This window comes from Paramormyrops kingsleyae, chromosome 1, assembly GCF_048594095.1.
Source record: "Paramormyrops kingsleyae isolate MSU_618 chromosome 1, PKINGS_0.4, whole genome shotgun sequence".
NCBI classification, from domain to species: Eukaryota; Metazoa; Chordata; class Actinopteri; order Osteoglossiformes; family Mormyridae; genus Paramormyrops; species Paramormyrops kingsleyae.
Window position 1 is genome coordinate 72,511,248 of NC_132797.1, and position 19,426 is coordinate 72,530,673.

The following is a 19,426-nucleotide window of genomic DNA, read 5'->3' on the forward strand; positions in this document are numbered from 1 at the left end:
TAATTCGTTTTGCATGGTTGCGGTTAATATCCTTTATTTTGCTGTTTTGGAAACAGTTTAATAATAATTACAACGAACCATGCTTCGGTGTCGCGAAACATAAAGCGGAATCTGAAATGTTTATTAGATAAATTTCTGTCATCTGGGGAAGACATATTAATGTTGTAAAAGTTAAACAAAGACTATATCATATATTAAATACATATTCTTTTTATAAATATTTGGAAATGGGTACGAAAAGCATTATTGTCATTGTTGATGCATACTGTTAATCACGCGCTTTTCAGCATAACGGATTCAAACAAAGACACCACACGCTGAAACTGAATTACGCTGTAATATATAGATTGCCACATCCGGCTTGTTTAACATTAACCATCAACGCTCCGGCTTCTCTGGAGTTAACAGAGAATGCAGGTTTTGGGAGATGCTTCCAAGCGGAAACCGGCGCACAGGCGACCTCACTGAACCACAGAAAAAGAGAAAGTGGCAACCCAAACAAGGGCGAAATGGGCAGTCCCGGGGGATTTGCATGGAAACAGCCCCGCTTTATGTCTCCCCCCAACGAAATCCGCCAGTATCAAGCCTAAAACTTTTCATATTTAAAGGCAGCTATACCGTCGATATATGTTGTGGTTCGTCGGGAAGTCTACATGACAACCCCCTACTAAGCCGATTGAACTTAAATACGCTTCGCAATCTCGAAATGCTACATTTTCGTGCTGCGCAGATGAGCATAACGTCCACGTGAACGTTACACCACAGTCAATCCAGTCATTGTTCGACAGCCAGGGAGACCTTCCCACTTTCGGCGTGCAAAATTACGAGGAAACCCCTTACATTTGTAGGTTTAATAGGGGGCGATTGTAATAACATACTAATGATTTTCGTAATAAATGTCGTTCCAAAAAATCCCCGCCACCCTTCCTCACCCGAAAGGTCCAACACACGTTTCATTGAATTAAACCTAGATATCCAGGTGCAGTCGTTTGAACACTTGAAGCCAGAATACTGTTTTTTTTTCTTCCCAACAGATTTAATTTGGAAACGACTCAAAAATCGTGTGAGCCTCGTGGATTTGTTTACATTGAATGGGGAGGATAGGGCCGGTGCCATGGGCCGTCTTATTCATTAATATACAGTGAGGATTTTGTCTAAATTACTGCTGTGAGTCGCACAGAGGACGCTTTCAAAGGGCCTCACACGCGTGAGAGCTAGACTTGGAAAGTCATTTCTTCCAAAACAGTACAAAAAAGAGTAGGGGGGGAGGGGAGACATTTTCAAACCTTCACGGTTTCACGTTCAGCTTTTTAGTATTTTTCTTTAAAGTGATATGTTTATTTATTTATTTGTTTATTTTTAGGGTCTCCTTGTTCCCTGCTGTGGAGTTCATCTGTTTTGTATGCAAAAAACAGAAAGAGAAAAAAATCCCCAAGTATAACAAGAGAGGAACAGTTAGTGCTGATTTTCATTTGCATAAATTTTCATATATTTTAGTGAAAATAATAGCTGAGCGGAGGAGAGCTCAGCTCAGTTGAGTCAGAGGAAAGGAAAATCTTAGGAAGGACCGTTTCAGAGCATGGAGGGAAGAGTGCACCAGTTCCAACTAAACAGATATTGAGCCCTTCGTATTTTTTGCATTTTCCTGGATCTTCAGGGGGGTAAGTTGATAAATTCCTATTACTGTGATATATACCGCGGTCATTCGAGATCCAGCGATCGACATATACGCCTATTATCGGAATCTTGCACATATTCTTATTGTCATATTGACAACTTTTCACATTATGCATACATTTACGCATATATATATATTTATATATACACACACACACACACACACACACACACACATTCGCATGCAAATACACACGACCACAGGCACTTACATGTGACAATGTATGACATTCTCGGAATTGGGGAAAGTCATTATTGGAATAAACGATGTCGTTAGAGGCCTGAAACAAAAAAAGTAGTATATTTTGCTTTTTAAAACCAAAAATCAATAGACGCGTTCGCTTCGAGACTGGGGTTTATAAATAGTGAACAGACGGTTAAGCAGCACAGTTTTGTAGTGAAGGTGCACTGGGGGAAAGCGCAATCAATCAAATCTAAGCAGGACACCCCTCGGTTGAATTCTCTGGAGAAGCAGAATACAAGTGGATTTCAAGGCCTTTACATATATTGATTCATTGCGGCTGCGCTTTAACTTAGTTTTGAAGTTTAGTAACTAGACTAACCACAACTCAGCACTAATCTACCACTTTATGTACATGTTTGCCTAGGTAAGCGATGAAACGCATTAATAAAATTGTAACACTGGATAGAATTTCACGTTCAGTTATGTAACTATTCGCACAGACTAAATAAACACCGGAAAATATCTGTATACGAACAAGTGAATAGACCATTTCATGTTTATTTAGGTCTTATTACTATATAATCTGTATGAAATATAAATTGTATTAAAGACGATTATGTACACCGTATAAAAGCGGAATGGCATGATAGTGCTTTAAGAACCTCCTACGCCTACGAAGTCAGTTTGAAGAGATAAAACAGGTTTTTAACACGTTTTATAAATGCCTGAATGACAGCAGGCAAGCTTGCTGTGCATGCATGACAGTAGGCTATAAAGGGTGGCGTTACGGCATTTTATCGTTTTCGAGTACGATTTTCTAACTGATCAAGATTTTGTTCAGTTTCGGCGTTTATTTATTGTTTTTGTCACGGGTCAACTTTCGTGTGGACTGCCCCCCCCCTCCCCCCGCCCGCACAGATGCTACCTCGCACAGCCCCACCAAGATCTTTGGTTCATTGATGGGGAGGCATTTCTAAACCCCGCATTTCAGTTGCCATGGTGAGCCGAATAAAAGAGGAAACACTAGTCGCATTAAGCTATATGTTTGTGCACTGGAGTCGAGATGAAAGGGGCGCGGAGAAGCCAAGATGATCTCGCGGACAGCCAAACTGACCACCAATACTCTTGGTTAAAACCAGAACTACATTTACCTGGAAGATCATGTGCGACACGAAGGTGCCCAGCTGCAGATGTATCAGTCTGTGCAGCCGATAACTTTCCGATTCTTAAATCAATTCCTCTCTAAGTTTGGGCGGGGGGGGGGGGCTTTATGTCCAGCAGGGGTCGCACTTACTTGCGAGCTTAACTTCGGTAAGTCATTTTTGGACTCGGTAGTTTCTGACAGATTATTTCACCTATCTATCTATCTATCTATCTATCTATCTATCTATCTATCTATCTGTCTATCGATTTGCATATCTGTTTATTTATTTATTTATTTTGGCAAAGGCGACTTAGATGAAACGTTCGTGAACTACCGGAAAACGCCCCAAAACAAACCAATAAATAAGTATGTACCGCAAATATAAAATTGGTAGCCTATTTTTATCTTCTTGTGGTAATTCTGGCTTTGATGAGTATATTATTATTAATCAAAAATCCAAACTGATGGTAAGACAACTAAGATAACTATGTCATTATTTATAAAGCAATTACTGTAGCAGGCATGTAATCACAAAACACTTTATAGTTCTGTTTCTGGCGTTTACATTATGGTTTAAAAATATAATTAAATACATTATTATTATTATTATTATTATTAAGTTACCTTAAAACGCAAGCAAACAAAATATCCCTTTATTTTTCAAATTAAATGTGAATAAAATGGAGACTTGACTTCAGAAAAAAAACGTACAATGTCATCAATCATCCTGATTACATAAATTACTATTATTACAAAAGCTCCACGTTAGCACACATTTATTTCAATTTAGTTAAATATTTCCCATATCATGTTTCTTTTAATAAAGTGGCCTTTAATGTGTCTTGCATATTTAAATTACAAGTATTTCAATCAGATTTTAAAAATCAGTCGGCGTTCCAAAAATGTTATGAATGTGGAGGATATATATATATATATATATATATATATATATATATATATATATATAGCGCGCCCCTGCGTCTCTGTGTGTGTAAATGACTAGCCCCAGAAACCCGTAAAACCAGCAGAAGTAACATGGAAATCATCACGACGGCGGCGCTCTTATAACAGCTTAAGGATGACAAAAACACGGTTCAGGTGCTGCAAATTTGCTTTACTGGTCTAAAACAGACGTAAATCACACAGAAACAGACACAAAGTTAATATTAAGACGGAACACTGAATGACGAATATATATATACACACACACACACACGACTTATATTTTACATGCAGGTTAATCGATTAAATATCTCCATTTAAAAGTACAGCCTTCCATAGATATAACCAACGTGCTCTCTCTACCGTATTATGCGACTTAAAATCCAAAGCATAGAGGCTTGTGAACTGGCAGTAGCATAAAATTAATTTTTAAGTGGGGTTTCCCGGACGCTAAAGAATAGAATTAACGGACCACGCTACTACTGGAAACCACTACTTCTTTATTCCTTAATGTTTAATTTCTCTCCTCTCCTGACGTCTTAGATGCAGAGAAACATACCATAGCAGCTAATGGCTTGTTATGTTCATTTTAAAAATGTTTCAGCTGATTTACAATCAGTTTAATTAATTTATTATCATTGAAACCTGCAGCCGAAATTAAAGTCTACCAGGGTAAAATAAAATTAATCAAGTGGAATAGCTGATATTAAATTTTTTAATTTAATTACCAGCACACAAGTTTTAATTACACTTAAAGAACGTATTATTTATACCGCTCACTTGGTCCACATATATGCTAATCAGGCAACACGTTAATAGCATGTGTTCTGCGTTCACGGTAGGCCTAATGAAATTGATTTAGAACAGCTTATAACATCCAACAGTTTAATGGTAATGTACCCTATTCATTAAAAGCACGTATGTAGAATACATCACACATAACCAGGATTGCTCATTTTGACAATACAAAATACCATAGTTCAGTGCAGTGCCACGCTCGTTTGTATAAGACTATATGCCAATTTATTATTATTTATTATTATTATTTTTTGTAATCTCTGCGGCAGTCTACGATGAAGAGCAAAGTTCAAAGCTGCACGTGCAGACAGTAATTTACCTTGGAAATCGCTGATATGATATTTCCGTGCCAATATAATGGTAAATCCTAAATTATTTATAACCGTTGCAACTGTCCTCTATTGATTGGGTTCTTTTTGTATAGTAGGAAATCAATGTAAATATCATAATTTTTCATAAACGGTGACTGGAGAGTATATGTGGAGAGAATGAAACATGTGACGTAATGTTATGTTTAGGTAATGCAGTGTGCATTTACACAGACTAGGTTTTAAGCGGTGATTGTTTTACAAGACACATCTGTTTTCCTTGTGAATCCATGCCGTGAACTACACAGCCATTGTGTTTGTCCACATTAGCGCTCAAAGTGTGAGATGCGCTGCTGTAGCTCGTACTGCGCACGGTCAGGAGTTAACCGGACCCACTGTGAAGGGCAAGGCGTCTGTGCAAGTGCCTTTCGGAAAACAGTCGCAGGAAAGAGCACAACCGACAAGCCCCACATGCAGTCCCGGGACCCTTCTGGCAAGGCGGGGGCTCGCCAGCTCGCGCAGGAGGAGATGGGCGTGGCGCGGAACGGACTGCTCTGAAGCCGTCAGGGCAGACAAAAGGCATGATGTTCGCCTGAGTGGCAGGGTCAGAGGCACCATGAAGAGGTCCTTTTCTCTAGCCCCCAGACGTGGCTGCCTCGTGCTGGCCGTCCTCTCACCCTCATCCTCCACCGTGAAGCAGCATAAAGACCCTCTCATTGGATCTGAGAGCCGTACTGATCTCCTCACATAGATTATTCCCTAGCAATAACAGGACAATATGCACTGCTCCGCAGCTACCCTTGCAGAATCGATGCATTTTTTTCCCAACTTTAGGCAGTCGCGATACGCCAGTGAAATTAAAGAAAAAATTATATTTATGAAATATATATATAGACACACACACATGTGTGTGTGTGTGTGTTTGTGTACACACATGCTTTTTTTTTTGTAGTGTACTTCCAAATGGTCAAATTTATGCACAAATGTAGAATCTTGATGTAAGATCTCCAAAGACTATGCCATTAACACCATACAGGTTCCGGCCCCTTAAGAGCAGAGAATCTATAGGCAGCTGGTGACCAAACATGGGTGTGTTTGTGTGTCTGTTTGTGTGTGCACGTGTATATTTGTGCGTGCGTGTGTACGAGGTGTGTAGCCTGCCACAGTCGCTGCTGTGTTTTTGTTTGTCAAACAGGACCCGTTCCCCCGGGGAGGGGGGGTGGGTGCGTTGCACCTCCTACCCCAGGATTACATTAATCAAAGTATTTATTTCCTCTGGGAATCCCAGCACAAATCATGCCAAAGCCCAATAAAATTGGATCATGGGTAAACTGAATATTTTAAGTTCACCCTTCCATTTTCCGCTAGATTTTAGCATTCCCCTGCTATATATACACCCGGCCGCTTGAAGTTGCGGGGACTACGTGTCATGTCTGGGGTGGTGCCCATCTCCTCCAGGCAGCTTTTTTGACGGCAAACACACACTGGTGGCCTGAACCCCGAGCAGCAGCATCGCAGCGAGGAGGCTGACGTACAACCGATCCGAAACAAACCGTCCTGGCTACGTGTCAGTCGCATGCCCGTATTGCCCAGGACAAACTGTAAAGGTGCACACAGGTGTTCTGCAGCTCGCGACGGGATCGGACACAAACTGGACGGCCTGGCTCTGTAGTATCTCCAGAACTGAGATGTTCTGCCCCAGGATTTCTATAGCACATGAACCTGAGCAGAAGCTTGGAGAGTTGGTGGTCCAACGCTGAGACGGAGGGTCAAGCTCAGCTGGTTCATCCTCGCCTGGCAGTGGGTTGGAGGGGTGGTCCGGCCCAGGGTCTGAACCTCCCGATTCCAGTCTGATGGATATTTGAGATCAGAGACCTCGTTGAGTAATGAAAATGGGAAACAAACCATGTTCTTTCTTTACTCACAGAGAATGATGGTGTGTGATTTAGGGGGCCTGATGTGGCACAGCAGTAAATCAGCGTGTGTTTACCACCGCCCGCCTGCACTGCCGTAATAAATACCACACACAATACACCGCCTATTACAGGTAATGCAAATAAAGAAATACAGCTGTAATTTTTCCTCTGCGTTGGTGAGCAACAACAGGGCCCCGTCGTTTGATATTCATGAAGGAAACTGGGAGGGAATGTTCAGCTCTTTACAGGACCGTATTGTGACATAAACCCCTTGCTCCTGTCCTCACTCCAATCAGGGATAAATAATTGCCTCGTTGTCTTGCGAGAATACAGTCGTCTGTCTCACAACCCGACGCCTTTTCCCCTCACGAGTGGGCATTAACGGGCCAGGGCGTCGGCCCACGTGCAAGGGCGTCCCGTCCTCTGAGGTGCCAGGGGAGTGCGGGGACTGAACGCGAAGCAGGGGTGGGTTCCGTGTACCGCTACGGGGAACCTGTTCCCTGCCCACCGGGACGAATGCGTCTGAAAGCCGAAAGAACAGGAATACCGTAAGAGTCACGTATTAGGAAAAGGGCACGGGAGAGCGGTGTTCATGTTTGTTTGGCTTTTATTATGTTATTAGTTGTGGTTAATAGGGTGTGAGAATCCATAGTCCGTTATCACAGCCCAAATAGTAATTACGGCAGAACAAAATGAGAGGAGGAAAGAGAGGTGAGGGAGGATGACCGCTGTGCTGGTGGTGTTTGTTTTAGACGTGTCGATGACGTGGCGCGTGGGTGGGTCCTGCGCTCCACACCGGCGGGAACCTCTGGTTCCGCATGTTCGGTGTGTGCGTGGGCGCTCGCCACACCGCCCCTAGGAGACCGCCAGGAGACGGATGCCATTTGTTCTGGCAAGGTCTAAGTGTTGCGTACACGTGCTTCTATACATTATGCCCCCGCCATGTCATTGCCATGACAACAGTGTGGGTCGTCAGGGTACCATGCTACCCTCCTCTCTCTGTGCACGACTCACATACGAGATTATCTTCTTAAATAAAAAGTGTTCGGAGCGCTGCAATGTCTCAGGGTCAAAAGAGAGACTGTCAATGCAAAACCGATCTTGCCCCTACGATCATCACTGCGGTGCTGAAATAAGTACAACTATTTATTATTCTATTTCTAATTCAGGTGAGCTCACAGATGCACAGCTAGGAGAAATTGTAGGGGCAGAGCCAGATGAGCTCACAGGTGCACAGCCAGGGGAAACCACAGGTGCACAGCCAGGTGAGCTCACAGGTGCAGAGCCTGGGGAAACTGCAGGTGCACAGCCAGGTGAGCTCACAGGTGCACAGCCAGGGGAAACTGCAGGGGCAGAGCCAGATGAGCTCACAGGTGCACAGCCAGGGGAAATTGCAGGGGCAGAGCCAGATGAGCTCACAGGTGCAGAGCCTGGGGAAACTGCAGGTGCACAGCCAGGTGAACTCACAGGTGCACAGCCAGGGGAAACTGCAGGTGCACAGGCAGGTAAAACTGTGCTCATCCAGCTGAATCCAGCTAAGTGAAATCATAGCAGCAGGTGACAGATACTTGGCTGACAGGGATGCTGTCATGGTTACCAGGGCACTTACCGGGATTACCATGGTGTGGGGTAGACCAAAAACAAATTCAGCCAGCTCCTATCTCCATATATGTTATGAGTGCTCACACATATGCACAAGCACATGTGAAGGTCTGCTGCCCTTAAGGACTGTACTGAGAAGACCCTGCATATTGATTCCTAATACTCCCGGTGTAATGTGTTTGTGAGCTTACATACACGTCCTACATCCTGTGGATCGGCGCACATCTGAGATCTGGGTCAGTGGTGCCGCACTATCGGAGCATCCATTCGGAGACATGGGAAAAACTGCTAAAATGACCAACAACAGCGCCTCCCTCAGGCCAAGCAGGAGATGAGAGGGTCAGGCAGGCGTGACTCACAGGGGCGTGTCACAGACCGAGAAGTGTCTCAGGTCAGAACCTTGGTGCACTGTGCAGAGCGGCAGATCCACTGTGTTGCCACATATTATGAAACAGGATGGTAATAAAGGAGATTGTTGTAGGAAGAAAAATAACATTACATTAAAAAATATACTTGTTTTAAAAAGTTAGGAGAACGTAGTGCCTTTCCCTGTTAAATAAGATTTGTAAAGAATATCATTACAAGCCAAACAGTGGTTATTGGTGAAAGTCTGAGGGTTGGAAGAAGCCCAAATGTCAACAGAGGAGAAGAAGCAAGAAAAACAGTAGAAAAGTAAGTTCTGGGGGCCCGAGGTTCAGCCACCCAGCATGTGACCCTCAGCACTGGTCAATGAGTCAGAAACAGACACCCATGTGCTGCGAGAACAGAAGCTGCAGAGGATGGATTCGTTTGTTTTTTTTCTGTCTGATTTTAAGTGTCCATTTCGGTGTTCTTTGGCAGGCTTTGACATATGCGGGGAAAATTTCTTGGCAGTTGCCAATACAATAATACACTACATTTCTAAAGATGTAAACAACACTGTTGAAGAAGTGCACTGCACTGCTGAGGAACTGCACACCAGTGCTTAAGAAGCACACTGCATTGCAGAAGCCTACTGTGCTTCTTATGTACACTGCATTGCTGAAGTCCAATGCACTGCTTAAGATGTACACTGCACTGCTGAAGAAGTACAATGCACTGCTTATGGCGTACACTGTATTTCTGAAGATGTACACTATACTACTAGTGTTCAAGCATACTGAGATGTGAAATGAAATTCCTAAACTGTTTCTTCAAAGTTTCTTGAAAGCAGAAATGAAAAACTAATTTAAAAACTGCAAGAGCAAGTGAACAAAAGCAGCCCGTGTCAGAGGCGTATAGCAAGAGCAAATGGCTGGTGGGTTCAGCTGCTTTTTTTCCTGTTAATTTTAATTTTTATTCAGGCAGACTCTCAAGTCACCTAAACAATATTACTGTCTTTGTGGACAGATTCCCGACAGAGCATCACATGCACACGTACACTCACATTTACAGGCAACTGATTCTAATGTGTGTATATTTGTACCCCCCCCCCCCCCCCCCATCAGGAGCGAAGATGTGCCCTGATTCTTCTCCCATCCCTGGAATCACATCCACCTGAGTCAGACAACCCAGCATGGACTCGGCCACTTCCTGCTTCTTGCTTGAGGGGAAATGACCACATCTGCAGGACCATTGACTGCAGGCTGTTTTCCTTGGTGCTGTATAAAGATATGCAAATATACTTCTTTAAAAAATGCATTCATTATTTTGTTCTTCTTCGTAGGAGGCCTCCCTTTGATTGGGTTCTGAATTTAGGTCTTTTTTTATTTAGCAGGCCAGTATTTTTTTAAATTTTTTTTTTTACAGACAGGGAGAGGGAACAGATGATGACCAGCCCACGTAGAAGACAGGAAATGAAAAATATTTTCAAAAGCTTGGCGTGTTTGGGATCTGCTTCTGTAATGGAGCTCAGCCATGATTAAAAGGCCCAAAGAAGCAAAAAAAGATAAATAAATAATAAAATCAAATGTGAGGTTTGTGATACAGAGCAGTATTCAATGTTGTGGCAGAGCACTTAAAGAAAGTAAGATGTCTGGTGGGAAATGTGTCCTGGGACCCCACTGCCTTCGCCAGGTCATTTCCAAGGTAATTAGGAAGCCGTCCCAGACCAGGGGACCAGCATGTCCCTTGTGACAAGGGCTCATCCCTCCGAATGTCCCCTTTTGGCCAGTTTCCTCATGCATGGAGGTTAGAGGATGTGAAAAAGGTCAACCAAAGACAACAACAACTACAAACTAATTGTTCCAAAGTAAACATTGATTTAATGAAATGAACAATAAACAGTGACAGGAAGTGATTACATTATCTAATTATTAAATAATCGCCTTGGGGTGTTTAACATAAGATTTCAACTGTGTTTTACTTTTTTTTTTTAATTTTGTAAAACCATTACAGTTTAATTGGGATTTCAATGCCACTCAAGGTTGTCCTGAAGAAAATGACATTACCCGTATAAAACTTGCGGATTTCTGCAAGAAGCCAAATAGTGTTTGCAGTTTAATTGCAGTGAGTGTGTCTTGCTCCAAATAAACTGCTTAAGCCACATAAGAATGTGCGACACATTTTTTTCACAGACTCCCCTAAAGGAGGATATAGCTGCTTTTGCAGGATCTATCACCACAGATATTTCCTTACAAAGGCGATATTTTTAATTTCACACCATTTTAATATAAAAACCAAACCAAATAATAAAATTAACTCAAGAAAACAATCTTCCAAGAAAGAATGCAGGTTTTCGAGGTTTTTTTGAACAATCAGAGCAGGAGATGCTTGTGGTGGTGAAACGTGCTTGAGAAACCTTTCTGGAGCTCAGGAGATCGGTCAGGCAGCAGTGATCAAAACTGAAGAATGGGCTGTCTTGGCCTTTCTGAATAGCGGGTTTTCTGTAGCTGGTCTCTCTGGCTCTATAACTGAGAGGTGCTCCAGGAAATGTATTAGCAAGGTAACAGGAATGTGCTCCTGTGAACTCACCTGGTCATAAACCTGCAAAATGACCTAGCTATGCCCTTGTGAGGTCACCTGGCGATGGAGAAGCAAGATCACTTAGATGTGCTCCTATGAGTTCACCTAGCCAGAAACCTGCAAAATCACCTATATATGTTCCTGTGAGCTCACCTGGCCATCGATCAACGACATTACCTACATTTGCCCCAGTGAGCTCATCTCGTCGTAGACCTGCAAAATTACCTAGATGTGCGTCTGTGAGCTTACCTGGCCATAGATGTGCGGAATCACCTAGATGTGGTCCTGTGAGCTCACCTGGCCATATACCTACAAAATCACCTAGATGTGTTCCTGTGAGCTCATCTGGTCATAGACATGCAAATTCACCTAGATGTGTTCCTGTGAGCTCATCTGGTCATAGACCTGCGAAATCACCTAGATGTGTTCCTCTAAGCTCAACTGGCAATAGAAAAGTCAGCTAGATGTGTTCCTGCGAGCTCACCTGGTTGCACACCACTAAATTCACCGAGATGTAGTCCTGTAAGCCAGGGTTGGGAAAGCGACAGCAGCAGTGAGAGACACTCTGTGTGACTGCCTAACAATCCTGGTGCACAATGGGAAGGAGCTCTCTCTGCGAGTCTGTCCTGTGCTCCTACCTTCCGCTGCTCAGTCCACTGAGACTAGCTAAAAGGGTTTACGGAGGATAAAACTCATTTTCTTTCATTTTGATTCTATTCTTAAAGTGTTTTACCATTTGGCTGTAAATTGTGCTATCAGGTCTAAATAGCACCAGGAAAGAAAGGACTCAATTATGCTCCTGGAAGTTAGATGATGATTCACATCTCAGTCTTACAGAAACAGACAATGAGACACAGACGGAGAGAGCGAGAGAGAGAGAGTGTGTGAAAGAGGCAAGACCCAGCCTCGTTTTGCAACCGCTGTAACTATTAATCATTATTAATCCTCATATCATCATCCATACCATGACCGCTCTGCCTCTGTATTGTTATTGTCATGTTCAATTTGTCGTAAACAGTGATTCAATTCGCCGGCAGCTTTCGCATCACTCTCCGGCTTGGCCAATGATATACCTTGGAATGCAAACTGGCTAAACTGAAAGTGACAGAGGCTCACACTAATTAGACCATTAAAGGTGATATCTTGCTTTCACAAAGGTAGCAGTAAACTTAATTTCACGGTACCATTCGTCCTGTAGAATAGCATGTATGCATAATGCGTTTTTGCATACATGTGTAGCCAGATTACCATTCAGATGCTAAAAATGAAGGCTGATGTCTCTGTGGCCGTAATTCAATTGAGCAGCTACTTGGTTCCAGACTTTAGCTCCTGACGGATCTGACCGTTCTGTGTCTCAGGGCTGTCACAGCACGGGAGGTCATCCGGGCGAATGGCTCCCCAAACAAGTACCGAGGCGGTATGTGGGGCCCGTCGGCGGCACCGCCACGCACGGTAACGGTTTATGGGATATTTCTGCCTGTTAGTCACCCCGCCGCGGGGCGATAGACACGGAGACGGAAGCAGAGCTGTCAGTCAGGGGTGTCAGACGCCGGCAGGGAGAGGGGCAGCCCAGGAATGTGGGGCTTGCCAGCGGCCCTCTTCCGTTAACGTCTTTTTTAGCACCGGGAACTCCGGAGAGGCCAGCTGTGCCACCCGCGCTCTCCAAACCTCTTCTGTTCCTCTGTGAAAACCGGTGAAACTAAGGTGACGCATCAGCACTAATGGCCATGGGCTTCGCAAGCCTCCGAACACCAAAATCGGGAATTTGATGTTGTGCCACGTGCCTTTTGGCATTCAGGGTGCCCCAGACCCGTTTACACTCCCCACCCCCTCCAGGCCAGTTCCAGGCGCCAGCTGGGTCAGCAGGGTCCAGACCCCGAGCTCCTTCCCACAAACGGGCCATTCAGCACCAGCGATTTCCCGGTGAGGCCACAGACAAACACAGGAGCCCCTCCTTGTGTCACCAGACACGGCCCATGAATCCTCTTTTATCTGTAGAGTTTGTACATAAAACCGAGCTTCACACTCCTCCGGATGCAACAGTGAGAGAGAGAAAAGCTGGGCGGGGGGGGGAGGGAAGAGTGATAGCTGGAGAGAGAGGGAGATGGAGAGAGGGAGAAATTCTCACTTGTCAAACTAGCAAACAGCCAGGCAGGAAGACACGTGTCAGTCTCCAAAATGCTCCTCTTCACCCTAACGTGGCCTTGATCTTCTCGCCGAGGAGACACTCCACGCCATACAGGGCCTCGTCTGTATGAACATCGGTTAGTCTCCGCGAAAGTCTTTCCGCTCCCAATGCCTGAGAGCCTGCAATATTTATTCATATATTTTCTTAGCCGACTAACTCATACATGGTGACTTACAAGGCCAGAATGCTCTTCAGCGGCCATGAATTATTCACGCTTTGTTTACTGCCGGCTTGTTTTACAGACGCGTACCAGGTAGTGCTCCACACCACTCCGCCTACCTCGTTTTAACCCAGGACGTGAGCTTGTTCGCGAGTCGCACTCCACACGTCCGCTTGTCTTACCACTCAAAATGACAGGCAACTGTCACCATGACTGAGCGGTAGAACCCTGTCCAGGGCTAGGAGCTGCTTCTTAATACACCATGCTGAAGGAAGGCATAGCTTCACACTGAGACGTACTGTTACGCACCAATGGCTACAGCTTCAGGACGGCACATGGCCTTTCAAACTGCAGCGTACCATAACACACTGATAAATCTCACCTCAAGAAAAACCATCGCCTTACGCACTGCAAAGTACTGTAGCACACTGATCAATACCACTTCACAAAGACACATTCCAGCACACTGCAAAATACCACAACATACTGATAAATAACATTGCAGGAAAGCATGCAATTTTACATGCAGAATCATACTGTAACAAACTGATATGACTTCATGAAGACATACTTCTACACCTTGCAAAATACCATAACACACTGACAAATACCATTTCAACCAAGGCACATTATAATACTGCACTTGATGCAAATCCTGCACTTTTACATACTGAATAATATGGTAACTGACAAATCTCACTTCACCAACAGATTATCTTACACACTGCGAATACTCTCGCGCACTGATAAATACCACTTCACAAAGACATATTGTAACATGTTAAAACTGTACCACTCAACTGTACCAATAAATATCACTTCATAAAGATACAGACTTCTACACACTGAAACATAGCGTAACACACTAACAAATAGCACTTTATGAAGATACGCACTCTTACACATTGAAAAGGACCATCAGGCACAGAGAGATGTCTCTTCACAAAGCTATATACTCCTGCCCCACTCTTCCTGACCGGCCAAATAATAAACGACGCGGTAAACGACCCGGAACAGTGAAGAATGCCCTCGTCAGCCGCCCAGGAAGTGTGTTTGACTGTCAGTGATCTGGATGTGTGTGTTTCAGGTGATGATCACTGTGTGAATGAGGCGTTTAACTGGCCGTTGACTGCTCACTCTTATGGGGTCAGAAAGGTCATCTGGGGGTGGGGGGGGGCTTTCAATGGACAGTTCTGGAAATGAGACTGCCGATGCGGTGAACCCAGAGACCTCTTACCCCCCCTCCACCCTCCCAGTCACTGATTCCCCTGTTGTCTGAACCAAACGCTGAGTTCTTTGCCGTAGTTAAGCTCATAGCTGCACCTCATAGAGTTCCCCTTTTGAGTGTATATGCATGTATCTATATATAAAAACATTCATCAGCACGTACATTTTGCCAGAGAGGTTCTGTCTGGCCTCTGTGTCCTTTTAAAAGCCATCTCGCCATCCACAGTGCTCTTTGCATGACTTGAAAGTCACTATGATAAGTGTGTGATAAATGATAGATAAGCAATATAAATATCCCCCCTCCCCCTGCTATGACGCTATATTTTAACGTGGATCCAGTAGTAGAGGGGTAGAAACGGGGAGACACGCTCACCAGCCCCACATCACTCCTGTTGTCCTTGATCGTGTCTAATTAACACCTTGGCTCATATGAAATGACATATAGCCACCAAACACCCTCCAACCACCCCCCACACCCCCCCATCCCATTGACCTGCTTTATCCGGACTTACACTGGGGCTAAGCCGGGCTCTATCCTCGGGCTCTGAGTGGTAGTGGGCCCCAGCATCTTATGCTGCAGGAAGGGCCCCAGCAGTAACCTCTCCCCCCTAAATAGGACATATACAAAACCCACAGGAACACAGGTCAAGCCAGGACCAGAATCAGAACCATTGGGAGGAAAAGGAGATAGCAGAATCCCGTGGTGGGGGGATATGAAAACGACTCAGATCTATTAACGACCACCCGCTAACTGCAGGACCGCTCACCCGCATCGTCACAGACGGAGGTCAGGACAGCAACCCCCCTGCCCCCCCCCCCGGCCATCCCTGGTTTGCGATCTCTGCTCTGCGGTGTGTGGGGAGTCTCGCCTTTTTGTCACAGAGGAAATGAAGACAATTCGCTGGGAGATTCTCAAGCAAAGCAGCCCTGTCCGCTTCAGAGACCCGTGTGAGACGTCCTCCAATCCAACCTCAGAAGGTCTTATTATGAGACTAAAACATCCTTCTAAGAAACCCCATCACAAAATAATATGGCTCTATAATTATTATTATTATTATTATTACGGACCTATTAAGCAGGGTATACAAACAGTACATCTCCATAATCACCGCCTTGTTAAAATGCCATTGTTAAGGGCACGACCACAGGACCCCTCTGCCCCCCCGTTCCCTTTCACCCAGTGGGTTTGCCAGTGTGGTCCTCACCGTGCCCCCTCAGAGTGTCAGAAGCGGCAGGAGGAGCTGCGCTTTCATCTCAGCCCTTCAAACGCCGCCCAGACGGATAGCAGGTCACTTTTCCCATTTCTCCATCCAGCACTTTGTCACTCCATGGGACCTGTCCTCAGTGGGGCGTCCTTACAGCTGCCTGCCCGAAAAGGAACGACTGCGATGGGGCGTCCTTCCAGCCGCCTGCCCGAAAAGAAACGACTGCCATGGGGCATCCTCCCAGCCGCCTGCCCGAAAAGGAACGACTGAGATGGGGCGTCCTCCCAGCCGCCTGCCCGAAAAGAAACGACTGCCATGGGGCGTCCTCCCAGCCGCCTGCCCGAAAAGAAACGACTGCCATGGGGCGTCCTCCCAGCCGCCTGCCCGAAAAGGAACGACTGCGATGGGGCGTCCTCCCAGCCGCCTGCCCGAAAAGAAACGACTGCCATGGGGCGTCCTCCCAGCCGCCTGCCCGAAAAGGAACGACTGCCATGGGGCGTCCTCCCAGCCGCCTGCCCGAAAAGGAACGACTGCGATGGGGCGTCCTCCCAGCCGCCTGCCCGAAAAGGAACGACTGCGATGGCTCTCCCTGCTTCCGAGGGCCCCTAAGTCCCAGCCTTCCCTGCTCCACCTTGCCACCCCCTGGGCCTCCTCTGCGGCCTCCCGCTTGCCTATTATTCACTGTCTCAGCACTTATAAAGCTGCTCTTTAACAAAAACAAGTTGTTAAGAAAAAACCATGGGACACAAAAAAAAATGTCACCCACCAGCAGTGACAAATGAAAGAGGTATAATTCCAAGATTCATGACGGAGGCCCGACATCGCGATTAAACCTCGCGCCGTAGACATTTTTCACTCTCCAAGACGGTTCATCACGGCCCCTCTGCCTCCCTCTCCCAGCAAGTCGGTTTGGTGTCGCTGCTATGTTTGTTTTAATTATTTTTCAATATGCAAATGCATCTTAAATTGCTGCTAAGCAGTGTCCCAGAAAGATGTGTGTGTGTGTGGGGGGGGGGGGGGGGGGGGGGGTGGATGGGGTAACAGGGGTGGGGGCACGCTCATTATCGATTCCTGTGTTGCCCCCCCAGGAAAGCTATCGCTGCTAGATGAAGTAACAGAGCCCTCAGAAGCATTAGCTTCAGTACAGGCAGGGAGAGGGGTTTTAATGTTCATCTGAACCATCAATCAGACAGAGGGAGGAAGAGTGGGAGAGAGGGAGGGGGGAGAGAGATGGAGAGAGACAGAGAGGCAGAGAGTGAGGGAGTGGCAGGAATAAAAGGAGTGGATAGATATGCATGCAGCTGATAGTGCTATACAAACGAGCGCTTCTTGTGTAGGGGATTCCTGCCGATTCCATCGCTGTATGTGTTTGTGTCTTTGACATTCATTCAGTTATTAAGCTGGTTGTAATTTCAACACATGGGACAAACACACAGAAGAACTTGACGCAGTCTTGAGTGGAATCACTCTGATGAAAGTCGAATCGACTAAAAAGCATCTCATGACTCGTGGTACCTGTGTGGATGTGGGGGGGGGGGCATGTATGTGTTATGTTGGGTGGACCAGGTGTCCCAATTTAATAAAAATCTGTTATTTTATGTGGATGTTGTGGGGACCATTTCTTTCAATTCTCACAAGGGGAAATTCAGTTTTATTAAAATCTGTGACTGCAATCAAAAAAGTAAAAATTCCAAAAGTCTTGTGTTTTGTTTGGATACTTATGGTTAATGTTAGGGCTGAGTGGAGGTAAAGCTTGTTACTTTTTGAGGTTTGGGTTTTGCCCATAGAAATGAATGGAGAGTCCCCACAAAGATGAATAGACTGAATAGATTAATAGAAACGTCTGTGTGTGTCTGTGTGTATTTCTGTGTGTGTGTGTGTGTGTGTGTGTGTGTGTGCGTGTCCGTGTCTATCTGTATGTGTGTGTGTGTGTGTGTGTGTCTGTCTGTGTTTTCTGTGTCCATCTTGAGGCTCAAGCCCAGTCTGACCAGGTTAGATAGTGGCTGACACCTGCATCAACAGCCGCTTCCTCCCATTCTGCCCAGTCTGAGTCCTTGCAGATGTCCACCTGGAGCCCTGGTACAGCTCCATCAACTCAAGTACAGAGATGGTCTGCGACCAAGGGATACCGGATACTGCATGTGCATAATGTGTCAAATGGCATTGCCATTGCCATTTGCCCCCCACTCCCTGTAACCCCTCCCCTCTTGGTAGATGCCAAGCTTATGCTCCGGACTAAGGAACAGGAAACAACAACCATCACAGAACTGTAAGCTGGAGAACCTCTGTCCTGTTTCAAAGTCAGGCATGTAATCCATCTTCACTGGACCTGAAGAGCCATCAAACAGTGCCCCCCCCACCCCCATGCCCCGTTACGCAATAACTCCACACCCCCTTCACTGCACACACACAGTCCACACAGAAGGCGTTGGGGTCACAGCAGGTTATGCTGGTGTGGGTTATGTATATGGGGACCAAATGTCCCCACAATGTGCTAAAGAAACCTCATTTTCTCAATCCCCACAAGGAGAAATTCAGTTTGATAATAACAAAGCTATTTTATTATTGTTTATAATAAATGCATCTGTGAATGCAATCTAAAACCTAAAAACACCAGAAGTCCCATATTTAGTTTGGCTACTTGTGGTTAAGGTTGGGGCTGGGTAGGGATTAAGGTCGCCATGTTGGGATTAGAGTTTTCCCATAGAAATGAATGGGGAGTCCCCACAAAAATATAGATACCTAATCTGTGTGTGTGTGTGTGCAGCATGGATACAGGTACATAAACTGCTACACACTGGATACCATGCAGCATCCCGGCTGTTACAGGGAAAGAGCAGAAGCTGACGAGGAGTAGGTGGCCCCCCGATGGCAGAGTGGAGGTGCTGCAGGACGGCCGAGAGCCCAGGGCTGCCAGCTGGCTGAGGGAGAGGACGCCGGCGGACGAGCTGGCAGAGTCTGCACTGCTCTGGGGCTGGCTGGTGGCTCCCAGCCCACGGTCCCTCGGCGAGGAGATGGGTCCCCTCTGCCGGCCAATGTGACGCTCTGCTGTGACCCCAACGCCTTCTGTGTGGACTGGCACCGTGCCAGGTGGTGGTGGGGGGGGGTCTTCCTGGGAGACTGGGCGGTCACTCAGTTCAGCTATGACACATC

At 45.7% G+C, this 19,426-nt stretch overlaps 1 long non-coding RNA gene across 2 annotated transcripts; it reads left to right on the plus strand.

Moving 5' to 3' along the window:
* Window positions 1-1,028: 1,028 nt before the first annotated feature.
* LOC111847424 (uncharacterized) lies at window positions 1,029-13,509 on the plus strand. Of its 2 annotated transcripts, XR_002839113.2 has the most exons (3): window positions 1,207-1,661; window positions 10,038-10,187; window positions 10,339-13,509. It is a non-coding gene; the product is annotated as an uncharacterized lncRNA (long non-coding RNA). The 2 variants fall into 2 exon arrangements; XR_002839109.2 differs by lacking the exon at window positions 10,339-13,509 and having other exon boundaries at window positions 1,029-1,661; window positions 10,038-10,230.
* The last annotated feature ends 5,917 nt before the right edge of the window (window positions 13,510-19,426 follow it).